This window comes from Carcharhinus amblyrhynchos, chromosome 33 (assembly GCF_965287045.1).
Source record: "Carcharhinus amblyrhynchos chromosome 33, sCarAmb.v2.hapA, whole genome shotgun sequence".
Classification (NCBI taxonomy): Eukaryota; Metazoa; Chordata; class Chondrichthyes; order Carcharhiniformes; family Carcharhinidae; genus Carcharhinus; species Carcharhinus amblyrhynchos.
In genome coordinates this window covers 19,180,288-19,191,641 of record NC_137356.1, presented here as the reverse complement: position 1 = coordinate 19,191,641, position 11,354 = coordinate 19,180,288, and positions in this window count along the sequence as shown.

The following is an 11,354-nucleotide window of genomic DNA, read 5'->3' as shown; positions in this document are numbered from 1 at the left end:
CACCAATGCCCTATACAGCCGCAGCAAGACCTCCCTACTTTTATATTCAATCCCCCTCGCTATGAAGGCCAGCATCCCATTCGCCTTCCTGACCACCTGGTTACTAATCGGAAAGGGTCTGGTGGACTGAAGTCCATTTTTTTCAATGTGAGAAGTGTAACAGGTAAGGCAGATGAACTTAGAGCTTGGATTAGTACTTGGAACTATGATGTTGTTGCCATTACAGAGACCTGGTTAAGGGAAGGACAGGATTGGCAGTTTAACACTCCAGGATACAAATGTTTCAGGCAGGATCGGGGGTGATGTCAAAGGGGTGGGGGAGTTACATTACTGGTTAAGGAGAATATCCCAGCTGTAATCCGGGAGGACACCTCGGAGGGCTAATACAATGAGGCAATATAGGGAGAGCTCAGGGATAGGGAGGGTGTAGTCACAACATTGGGGGTTTACTATAGACCACCCAACTGCAAGTAGGAGATAGAGGAACAGATATGTGGCAGATTTTGGCAAGGTGTAAAGGTTACAGGGTTTTTGTGGCGGGAGATTTTAATTTCCTCTATATTGACTCGGACTCACTTAGTGCTGGGGGAGTGAACGTAAGAACATAAGAAATAGGAGCAGGAGTAGGCCATCTAGCCCCTCGAGCCTGCCCCGCCATTCAATAAGATCATGGCTGATCTGTCGTGTCTCAGTTCCACATTCCCGCCCTCTCCCCATAACCCTTAATCCCCTCGCTTATCAAAAACCCATCAACCCGCGTCTTAAAAATACTTAGCGAGGCAGCCTCCACCACCTCAACGGGTAGAGAATTCCAGAGATTCACCACCCTTTGAGTGAAGAAGTTCCTCCTCAACTCCGTACTAAACCGCCCCCCCTTTATCTTGAGGCTGTGCCCCCTAGTCCTACTGTCCTTTCTGAGCGGGAAGAGTCTCTCCACCTCTATCCTATCCATCCCATTCATCACCTTATACGTCTCAATGAGATCTCCCCTCATTCTTCTAAACTCTAACGAGTACAAGCCTAGTTTATTCAGCCTCTCCTCATAGCTCAACCCCCTCAACTCTGGTATCAGCTTAGTAAACCTCCTCTGCACTCCCTCCAAGGCCAAAATATCCTTGCGTAAGTGCGAGTTTGTAAGGAGCGTCCAGGAGGGCTTCATGAAAAAATATGTAGATAATCCAACTAGGGAAGGGGCCATATGGGACCTGGTGTTGGGGAATGAGTCCGGCCAGGTGGTCAATGTCTCGGTAGGGGAGCAGTTCGGGAACAGTGACCACAATTCAGTAAGCTTTAAGGTACTAATGGATAAAGATAAATGCAGTCCTCAAGTTAAGGTGCTAAACTGGGGGGAGGTTAATTACAACAATATGAGGCAGGAACTGAAGAATGGAGATTGGGGGCAGATGTTTGAGGGTAAATCAACATCTGGCATGTGGGAGGCTTTGAAGTGTAAGTTGATAGAGATCCAGAACTGGCACATTCCTGTAAGGATGAAGGATAAGTATGGCAAGTTTTGGGAACCTTGAGATATTGTGAGCCTGGTCAAAGAGAGAAAGGAAGCATTTGTCAAAGCTAGGAGGCTGGGAACACACGAAGCAAGTGTGGAATACAAAGAAAGTAGAAAGAAACTTAAGCAAGGAGTAAGAAGGGCTAAAAGGGATCACAAAATAGCATTGGCCAGCAGGACTAAGGAAAATCCCAAGGCTTTTTATACATATATGAAGAGCAGGAGGGTAGCCAGGGAGAGGGTTGGCCCACTCAAGGACAAGGGAGGGAATCTATGCGTGGAACCAGAGGAAATGGACGAGGTATTAAATGAATACTTTGCGTCAGTATTCACCAAAGAGAAGGACTTGGTGAATGATGAGTCTGGGAAAGGATATGTGGATAGTTTGAGTCATGTTGAGATCAAAAAGGAGGAGGTATTGGGGTTCTTGAGAAACATTAAGGTAGACAAGTCCCCAGGGCCTGATGGGATATACCCCAGAATACTGAGAGAGGCAAGAGAGGAAATTGCTGGGGCCTTGAGAGAAATCTTTGTATCCTCACTGGCTACAGGGGAGGTAAACACAGTAAGAAGTCTCACAACACTAGGTTAAAGTCCAACAGGTTTATTTGGTAGCAAATGTCACTAGGTTTTGGAACGCTGTTCCTTCGTCAGGTGAGTGGGTCCGTTGGACTTTAACCTGGTGGTGTGAGACTTCTTACTGTGTTTACCTCAGTCCAACGCCGGCATCTCCACATCATGACTGCAGGGGAGGTCCCAGAGGATTGGAGAATAACCAATGTTGTTCCTTTGTTCAAGAAGGGTAACAAGAGTAATCCAGGTAATTACAGGCCGGTGAGCCTTACATCAATGGTAGGGAAATTATTGGAGAGGATTCTTCGAGACAGGATTTATTCCCGCTTGGAAATAAGTGGATGTATTAGTGAGAGGCAACATGGTTTTGTGAAGGGGAGGTTGTATCTCACGAACTTGACTGAATTTTTCGAGGGAGTGATGAAGATGATTGAGGGTAGAGCAGTGGATGTTGTCTATATGGACTTCAACAAGGCCTTTGGCAAGGTCCTTCATGGCAGACTGGTGTAGAAGGTGAAGTTGCGTGGGATCAGAGGTGAGCTGGTAAGGTGGATACAAAACTGGCTCGGTCAAAGAAGACAGAGGGTAGCAGAGGAAGGGTGCGTTTCTGAATGGAGGGCTGCGACAAGTGGCGTTCCTCAGGGATCAGTGCTGGGACATTTGCTGTTTGTAATATATATGAGGAAAATGTAACTGGATTGATGAGTAAGTTTGTGGACGACGCAACGGTTGGTGGATTTGCGGATAGCGATGAGGACCATCAGAGGATACAGCAGGATATAGATCAGTTGGAGACTTGAGCGGAGAGATGGCAGATGGAGTTTAATCCAGACAAATGTGAGGTAATGCATTTTGGAAGTTCTAACACAGATCGGAAATACACAGTAAATGGCAGAACCCTTAAGAGTATTGATAGGCAGAGGGATCTGGGTGTGCAGATACACAGGTCACTGAAAGTAGCAATGCAGGTGGAGAAGGTAGTCAAGAAGGCATACGGCATGCTTGCCTTCATCAGCTGGGGCATTGAGTTTAAAAATTGGCAAGTCATGTTGCAGCTTTATAGAACCTTAGTGAGGCCGCACTTGGAATATAGAGTTCAATTCTGGGCACCACACTACCAGAAGGATGTGGAGGCTTTGGAGAGAGTACAGAGAACTCAGGCAGGTAAAAAGAGGACACGAGATTGTTTTGGCAGATAAGGCAAAGGAGAATCCAAAGAGCTTCTACAAATACATAAAGAGCAAAAGAGTAACAAGGGAGAGAGTAGGGACTCTCAAGGATCAACAAGGTCATCTATGTGTGGATTCACAAGAGATGGGCGAGATCCTAAATGAATATTTCTCATCAGTATTTACTGTTGAGAAAAGCATGGATGTTAGAGAACTTGGGGAAATAAATAGTGATGTTTTGAGGAGTGTACATATTACAGAGAAGGAGGTGCTGGAAGTCTTAAAGTGCATCAAGATAGATAAATCCTTGGGACCTGATGAAGTGAATCCCAGGACTTTGTGGGAGGCTTGGGAGGAAATTGCGGATCCCCTAGCCGAGATATTTGAATCATCGATAGTCACGGGTGAGGTGCCTGAAGATTGGAGGGTGGCAAATGTTGTGCCTTTGTTTAAAAAGGGCTGCAGGGAAAAGCCTGGGAACTACAGGCCAGTGAGCCTCACATCCGTGGTGGGTAAATTGTTGGAAGGTATTTTGAGAGACAGGATCTACAGGCATTTAGAGACACAAGGACTGATTAGGGACAGTCAGCATGGCTTTGTGAGTGGAAAATCATGTCTCACAAATTTGATTGAGTTTTTTGAAGGGGTAACCAAGAAGGTAGATGAGGACGGTGCAGTTGATGTTGTCTACATGGACTTTAGCGAGGCCTTTGACAAGGTACCGCATGGCAGGTTGTTGCATAAGGTTAAATCTCACGGGATCCAGGATGAAGTAGGTAACTGGTACAAAATTGGCTTCTTGGCAGAAGCCAGAGGGTGGTTGTAGAGGGCTGTTTTTCAAACTGGAAGCCTGTGACCAGCGGTGTGCCTCAGGGATCAGTGCTGGGTCCACTGTTATTTGTCATTTCTATTAATGATTTGGAGGAGAATATAGGGGGCATGGTTAGTAAGTTTGCAGAAGACACCAAGATTGGTGGCATAGTGGACAGTGAAGAAAGTTATCTCCGATAGAAACGGGATCTTGATCAATTGGGCCAGTGGGCTGACGAATGGCAGATGGAGTTTAATTTAGACAAATGCATTTTGGTAGATTGAACAAGACTTATTCAGTTAATGGTAGGGCACTGGGGAGAGTTACAGAACAAAGAGATCTAGGGGTACACGTTCATAGCTCCTTGGAAGTGGAGTCACAGGTGGACAGAGTGGTGAAGAAGGCATTCAGCATGCTTGGTGTCATCGGTCAGAACATTGAATACAGGAGTTGGGACGTCTTGTTGAAGTTGTACAAGGCATTGGTAAGGCCACACTTGGAAAACTGTGTGCGGTTCTGGTCACCCTATTATAGAAAGAATATTATTAAACCAGAAAGAGTACAGAAAAGATTTACTAGGATGCTACTGGGACTTGATGGTTTGAGTTATAAGGAGAAGCTGGATAGACTGGGACCTTTTTCCTCTGGAGTGTAGGAGGCTGAGGGGTGATCTTATAGAAGTCTATAAAATAATGAGGGGCACAGATTAGCTAGATAGTCAATATCTTTTACAAAGGTAGGGGAGTCTAAAACTAGAGGTTTAAGATGAGAGGGTAGAGATACAAAAGTGTCCAGAGGGGCAATTTTTTCACACAGAGGATGGTGAGTGTCTGGAACAAGCTGCCAGAGGTAGTAGTACAGATGGGTACAATGTTGTATTTTAAAAAATATCGAGATAGTTAAATGGGTAAGATGGGTATAGAGGGACATGAGCCAAATGCGGGCAATTGGGATTAGCTTAGGGATTTTAAAAAAAGACAGTATGGACCATTTGGGCCGAAGGGCCTATTTCCATGCTGTAAACCTCTAAGCTTCTACAGAAAAGATTTACCAGGATGTTGCCTGGTATGGAGGGCACCAGCTATCAGGTGAGATTGGAGAAACTTGGTTTGTTCTCACTGGAACAATGAAGGTTGAGGGGTGAGCTGATAGAAGTCTACAAGGTTATGAGAGGCTCAGACAGAGTGGATAGTCAGAAGCTTTTTCCCAGGGTGGAAGAATCAATTACTAGGGGATAGATGTTTAAGGTGCGAGGGGCAAGGTTTAAAGGAGATGTACGAGGCAGATTTTTTACACAGAGGGTGGTGGGTGCCTGGAACTCGTTGCCAGGGGAGGGAGTGGAAGCCGAAACGACAGTGACTTTTAAGGGCAGTCTTGACAAATCCACGAATAGGATGGGAATAGAGGGATATGGTCCCCGGAAGGATAGAGGGTTTTAGATCAGTCGAGCAGCATGGTCGGTGCAGGAGGGCCGAATGGCCTGTTCCTGTGCTGTAATTTTCTTTGTGTTTTTACATTGTTCACACTGACTCTCACTGGGATACGGGTCCCACACACACTGACTCTCACTGGGGTACGTGTCCCACACACACTGACTCTCACTGGGGTACGGGTCCCACACACACTGACTCTCACTGGGGTACGGGTCCCACACACACTGACTCTCACTGGGGTACGGGTCCCACACACACTGACTCTCACTGGGGTACGGGTCCCACACACACTGACTCACACTGGGGTACGGGTCCCACACACACTGACTCTCACTGGGGTACGGGTCCCACACACACTGACTCTCACTGGGGTACGGGTCCCACACACACTGACTCTCACTGGGGTACGGGTCCCACACACACTGACTCTCACTGGGGTACGGGTCCCACACACACTGACTCTCACTGGGGTACGGGTCCCACACACACTGACTCTCACTGGGGTACGGGTCCCACACACACTGACTCTCACTGGGGTACGGGTCCCACACACACTGACTCTCACTGGGGTACGGGTCCCACACACACTGACTCTCACTGGGGTACGGGTCCCACACACACTGACTCTCACTGGGGTACAGAAAACACACACTAACTCTCACTGGGGTACAGAAAACACACACTGACTCTCACTGGGGTACGAGTCCCACACACACCGACTCTCACTGGGGTACGGGTCCCACACACACTGACTCTCACTGGGGTACGGGTCCCACACACACTGACTCTCACTGGGGTACGGGTCCCACACACACTGACTCTCACTGGGGTACGGGTCCCACACACACTGACTCTCACTGGGGTACAGAAAACACACACTAACTCTCACTGGGGTACAGAAAACACACACTGACTCTCACTGGGGTACGGGTCCCACACACACTGACTCTCACTGGGGTACAGAAAACACACACTGACTCTCACTGGGGTACAGAAAACACACACTGACTCTCACTGGGGTACGGGTCCCACACACACTGACTCTCACTGGGGTACGGGTCCCACACACACCGACTCTCACTGGGGTACAGGTCCCACACACACCGACTCTCACTGGGGTACGGGTCCCACACACAGACTGACTCTCACTGGGGTACGGGTCCCACACACACTGACTCTCACTGGGGTACGGGTCCCACACACACTGACTCTCACTGGGGTACGGGTCCCACACACACTGACTCTCACTGGGGTACGGGTCCCACACACACCGACTCTCACTGGGGTACAGGTCGCACACACACCGACTCTCACTGGGGTACAGGTCCCACACACACTGACTCTCACTGGGGTACGGGTCCCACACACACTGACTCTCACTGGGGTACGGGTCCCACACACACTGACTCTCACTGGGGTACGGGTCCCACACACACCGACTCTCACTGGGGTACGGGTCCCACACACACCGACTCTCACTGGGGTACAGGTCCCACACACACCGACTCTCACTGGGGTACAGGTCCCACACACACTGACTCTCACTGGGGTACGGGTCCCACACACACTGACTCTCACTGGGGTACAGGTCCCACACACACTGACTCTCACTGGGGTACGGCTCCCACACACACTGACTCTCACTGGGGTACGGGTCCCACACACACTGACTCTCACTGGGGTACGGGTCCCACACACACTGACTCTCACTGGGGTACGGGTCCCACACACACTGACTCTCACTGGGGTACGGGTCCCACACACACTGACTCTCACTGGGGTACGGGTCCCACACACACTGACTCTCACTGGGGTACGGGTCCCACACACACTGACTCTCACTGGGGTACGGGTCCCACACACACTGACTCTCACTGGGGTACGGGTCCCACACACACTGACTCTCACTGGGCTACGGGTCCCACACACACTGACTCTCACTGGGGTACGGGCCCCACACACACTGACTCTCACGGGGGTATGGGTCCCACACACACTGACTCTCACTGGGGTACGGGTCCCACACACACTGACTCTCACTGGGGTACGGGCCCCACACACACTGACTCTCACTGGGGTACGGGTCCCACACACACTGACTCTCACTGGGGTACGGGTCCCACACACACTGACTCTCACTGGGGTACGGGTCCCACACACACACTGACTCTCACTGGGGTACGGGTCCCACACACACTGACTCTCACTGGGGTACGGGTCCCACACACACTGACTCTCACTGGGGTACGGGTCCCACACACACTGACTCTCACTGGGGTACGGGTCCCACACACACACTGACTCTCACTGGGGTACGGGTCCCACACACACTGACTCTCACTGGGGTACGGGTTCCACACACACTGACTCTCACTGGGGTACGGGTCCCACACACACTGACTCTCACTGGGGTACAGAAAACACACACTAACTCTCACTGGGGTACGGGTCCCACACACACTGACTCTCACTGGGGTACGGGTCCCACACACACTGACTCTCACTGGGGTACGGGTTCCACACACACTGACTCTCACTGGGGTACGGGTCCCACACACACTGACTCTCACTGGGGTACAGAAAACACACACTGACTCTCACTGGGGTACGGGTCCCACACACACTGACTCTCACTGGGGTACAGAAAACACACACTAACTCTCACTGGGGTACGGGTCCCACACACACTGACTCTCACTGGGGTACTGGTCCCACACACACTGACTCTCACTGGGGTACGGGTCCCACACACACTGACTCTCACTGGGGTACAGAAAACACACACTAACTCTCACTGGGGTACGGGTCCCACACACACTGACTCTCACTGGGGTACTGGTCCCACACACACTGACTCTCACTGGGGTACTGGTCCCACACACACTGACTCTCACTGGGGTACGGCTCCCACACACACTGACTCTCACTGGGGTACGGGTCCCACACACACTGACTCTCACTGGGCTACGGGTCCCACACACACTGACTCTCACTGGGGTACGTGTCCCACACACACTGACTCTCACTGGGGTACGTGTCCCACACACACTGACTCTCACTGGGGTACGGGTCCCACACACACTGACTCTCACTGGGGTACGGGTCCCACACACACTGACTCTCACTGGGGTACGGGTCCCACACACACTGACTCTCACTGGGGTACGGGTCCCACACACACTGACTCTCACTGGGGTACGGGTCCCACACACACTGACTCTCACTGGGGTACGGGTCCCACACACACTGACCCTCACTGGGGTACGGGTCCCACACACACTGACTCTCACTGGGGTACGGGTCCCACACACACTGACTCTCACTGGGGTACGGGTCCCACACACACTGACTCTCACTGGGGTACGGGTCCCACACACACTGACTCTCACTGGGGTACGGGTCCCACACACACTGACTCTCACTGGGGTACGGGTCCCACACACACTGACTCTCACTGGGGTACGGGTCCCACACACACTGACTCTCACTGGGGTACAGAAAACACACACTTACTCCCTGCAGTGCAGGGGGCGGCCATTCAGCTCATTGAGTTTGCACTGATTCTCCAGGAAGAATCCCACCCGGGGCCACCAGCTCCCCACTATGGCCCCGCCGTAACTCCTAACTCCATGAATTTACCGTGGCACTATAGACAGCAGTTCTAGCCACTGTGGGCAGCCACACAACATAGGCACCGACTCCCACTGGCCTCCTCACTCACACACCTTCTCTCATGGGTCTAAGAATTCCAACATACTCTGAATATTCTCCAGTTCCTGGCTGCAATGTTCACTTGAGGCAGTATATTTAACTATCATGATACCACAGTCCAGTATAACCCTGTCCCTGCATGGGGACAGGCAACAGTTTAAACCCATCAAAATCTAATAACAGTGTGGAAAACATTGATAAGAAATGGAATGTCAACATGCCAGAGTATTTAACAAGGTTTAATTATAACAAATTAATTTGCTTAACATTTGAACAATTCTTAAACATGACAAAATTCAATTGTTAATTGCTATTCTGTCACCAAGAGTTCCCATTCAAGTAATATTCCTCTTATAGACTTAAACCCCCTCTTTAAAATAAGCTATGAAAACATGGGCATACATGTTGGGTCTTAGGTTACCACCCCTGAAGCTTTCAGAGAGATAGAGAGCACGCGTGAGACAGCTACAAACAGTTGTATTTTAAAATGAAAATTTTCTCTGCAACCCTAGCTCCTCCCATTAACCACATGACTCTGTCTGTACCCCTGGTCTGAAACCCCCCCCCGGAGAACCTAAATAAACAAAAGGCCCATTAATTCTACAAGTTCGACAAATGATTCCTGTAACAGGACATTACCTCTTAAAAACAATCCCACCTTAAACACAAAGTATAGCAAGGTAGCACCACCCTAACTTGGATTCCTTCACTGTCACTGAGTCAAAATCCTGGAATTCCCTTTCTCACAGCACTGTGGGTGTACCTACACCACATGGACTGTAGTGGTTCAAGAAAGCAGCTCACCAGCACCTTTACAAGGACAGCTAAAGATGGGCAATAAATATTGGCCTAGTCAGCGATGCCCACGTCCTATAAATAAACTAAATAAAAACCTCCATTAGTTATGAAGCCCAGTTGGATGAAATTTTCTCTCTGCAGGAGAGCCTGGGGCCTGCACTGCCACTGGGGCCTGCACTGCCATTGGGGCCTGCACTGCCACTGGATAACCCTTGGCCGCCACTGCCACTTGGCATTGGCACTGGCACTGGGGCCTCCACTGGCACTGGGGCCTCCACTGACACCGGAGCCTCCACTGGCATTCGGACCTGCACTGGCACTCGGACCTCCACCGGCACTGGGGACCTCCACTGGCACTGGGGACCTCCACTGGCATGCATGGGGATCTCCATTGGCTCTGGGAACTCCAAATGCCACTGGCACTGGGGCTGCCACTGGTACTGGGGCTGCCACTGGCACTGGGGCCGCCACTGGCACTGGGGACATCCAATCCACCCTTACTTAAAGCTGCGAGGGGCCTGAACCTGGAGAATGCAATCCCTCGCCACACTGAGCTTCTGATTGTTGGAACGATTATTGAATATTGTGCTTTTTGATATAAACACTGAAACTTTACTCCACCGAATGGCCACAGTTCCCCCTCTAGGGCCAGGATGGCCACACTGCAGCCCCTCTGGAGACACAACAGTTCCAGCTGCTTTCTGCCTGAGATTTACAACTCACTCACTGGTCAACTTAAAATCACCCCCCCCCTCCCCACTGAAGGGGCTCCTTTCGACACAGTTATTCGGTGTTTACAGCACGGCCTCCCTACATACAGCACAGCCTGTGTATAAAACAGTCTCTACACAGCATAGCCGGTGTACACAGTGCAGTCTCTGCATACAATCTACACACAGTACGGTCTCTGTACACAACATGGTCTCAACACCACGCAGTATTTAACACAGTCAGTATAGAGCATGGCCTCTGAATACAGCATGGTCACAGCATAATGTATACAGCATTGTATACAACATGGTCTCTGTACGCAATCCTGTCCCTGTACACATTTTCTACACACCAGTTTCTTTATTCTACATCATCCGTTTTAACCCAGCAGACGTTAATTGCCCACAAACCCAAAGGGAAACTTGGCCTCTGCATCACAACCTTTTTTTTGGTATTTTTTAAAGATAAGATGCATTTACTGGGTTCAAAGGCCACAAATTCCAGTCACACTTTTGGGATTTTCAACATAAAATATCTATGAACAAAAAGAAAAAAAAAATATTAGCCACACTAAGATTACGTTTCCACTGTTAAATTTAGGAAGACATTCTCCCATAAAGACTTTCCACTTGGTCAGACTC